This window comes from Panulirus ornatus, chromosome 18 (genome assembly GCF_036320965.1).
Source record: "Panulirus ornatus isolate Po-2019 chromosome 18, ASM3632096v1, whole genome shotgun sequence".
Lineage (NCBI taxonomy): Eukaryota > Metazoa > Arthropoda > Malacostraca > Decapoda > Palinuridae > Panulirus > Panulirus ornatus.
In genome coordinates this window covers 57,086,481-57,088,952 of record NC_092241.1, presented here as the reverse complement: position 1 = coordinate 57,088,952, position 2,472 = coordinate 57,086,481, and positions in this window count along the sequence as shown.

Genomic DNA, 2,472 nt, shown 5'->3' with positions numbered 1-2,472 from the left:
GAAGGATGGCGCGGGAACGATTTTGAGTGATCAGGGCCTGAACATGCAGGAGGGCGAAAGGCTTGCAAGGAAAAGAGTGAATTGGAACAATGTGGTATACTGGGGTCTGTGTGCTGTCAGTGGATGGAATTAAGGCATGTGAAATGTCTGAAGTAAACCATGGAAGGGTCTGTGGGGCCTGGATGTGGATAAGGAGCTATGGTTTAAGAGCATTACACATGATGGCTCGTGTATGGTTGTGAGTGAATGTGGTCTTTCTTCCTCTGTTTCCTGGCACTACCTTGCTGACAGAGGGGTGGTGATCAGGTGTGTGTGTGTGTTGGGGGAGGGGGGGAATGTATGTTTTTCTTTTCTTTCATGAATCTATAACGTTTCCTGTAAGGCACGGTGGTGTTGGGAATGGAAGATGGCAAGCAAATATGAGTATGAGTATGCGGAAGATGAAAGCCAGCAAGGCAGCAGGTTTGGATGGTATTGCAGTGGAATTTATTAAAAAAGGGGGTGACTGTATTATTGACTGGTTGGTAAGGTTATTTAATGTATGTATGACTCATGGTGAGGTGCCTGAGGATTGGCGGAATGCGTGCATAGTGCCATTGTACAAAGGCAAAGGGGATAAGAGTGAGTGCTCAAATTACAGAGGTATAAGTCTGTTGAGTATTCCTGGTAAATTATATGGGAGGGTATTGATTGAGAGGGTGAAGGCATGTACAGAGCATCAGATTGGGGAAGAGCAGTTTGGTTTCAGAAGTGGTAGAGGATGTGTGGATCAGGTGTTTGCTTTGAAGAATGTATGTGAGAAATACTTAGAAAAGCAAATGGATTTGTATGTAGCATTTATGGATGTGGAGAAGGCATATGATAGAGTTGATAGAGATGCTCTGTGGAAGGTATTAAGAATATATGGTGTGGGAGGCAAGTTGTTAGAAGCAGTGAAAAGTTTTATCGAGGATGTAAGGCATGTGTACGTGTAGGAAGAGAGGAAAGTGATTGGTTCTCAGTGAATGTAGGTTTGCGGCAGGGATGTGTGATGTCTCCATGGTTGTTTAATTTGTTTATGGATGGGGTTGTTAGGGAGGTAAATGCAAGAGTTTTGGAAAGAGGGGCAAGTATGAAGTCTGTTGGGGATGAGAGAGCTTGGGAAGTGAGTCAGTTGTTGTTCGCTGATGATACAGCGCTGGTGGCTGATTCATGTGAGAAACTGCAGAAGCTGGTGACTGAGTTTGGTAAAGTGTGTGAAAGAAGAAAGTTAAGAGTAAATGTGAATAAGAGCAAGGTTATTAGGTACAGTAGGGTTGAGGGTCAAGTCAATTGGGAGGTAAGTTTGAATGGAGAAAAACTGGAGGAAGTAAAGTGTTTTAGATATCTGGGAGTGGATCTGGCAGCGGATGGAACCATGGAAGCGGAAGTGGATCATAGGGTGGGGGAGGGGGCGAAAATCCTGGGAGCCTTAAGGAATGTGTGGAAGTCGAGAACATTATCTCGGAAAGCAAAAATGGGTATGTTTGAAGGAATAGTGGTTCCAACAATGTTGTATGGTTGCAAGGCGTGGGCCATGGATAGAGTTGTGCGCAGGAGGATGGATGTGCTGGAAATGAGATGTTTGAGGACAATGTGTGGTGTGAGGTGGTTTGATCGAGTAAGTAACATAAGGGTAAGAGAGATGTGTGGAAATAAAAAGAGCGTGGTTGAGAGAGCAGAAGAGGGTGTTTTGAAATGGTTTGGTCACATGGAGAGAATGAGTGAGGAAAGATTGACCAAGAGGATATATGTGTCGGAGGTGGAGGGAACGAGGAGAAGAGGGAGACCAAATTGGAGGTGGAAAGATGGAGTGAAAAAGATTTTCTGTGATCGGGGCCTGAACATGCAGGAGGGTGAAAGGAGGGCAAGGAATAGAGTGAATTGGAGTGATGTGGTATACCGGGGTTGACGTGCTGTCAGTGGATTGAATCAAGGCGTGTGAAGCGTCTGGGGTAAACCATGGAAAGCTGTGTAGGTATGTATATTGCGTGTGTGGACGTATGTATATACATGTGTATGGGGGTGGGTTGGGCCATTTCTTTCGTCTGTTTCCTTGCGCTACCTCGCAAACGCGGGAGAGAGCAACAAAAAAAAAAAAAAAAAATACATACACAGACATATACATATATACACATGTACATAATTCATACTTGCTGCCTTTATTCATTCCTGTCGCCATCCCACCACACTAGAAATGACACCACCCTCCCCCCGCATGCATGCGAGGTAGGGCTAGGAAAAGACAACAAAAGCCACATTTGTTCACACTCTCTAGCTGTCATGTGTAATGCAACAAAACCGCAGCTCCCTTTCCACATCCAAGCCCCACAAAACTTTCCATGGTTTATCCTAGACACTTCACATGCCCTGGTTCAATCCATTGACAGCACGTTGACCCCGGTGTACCACATCATTCCAATTCACCCATTCCTTGCCCACCTTTCACCCTCC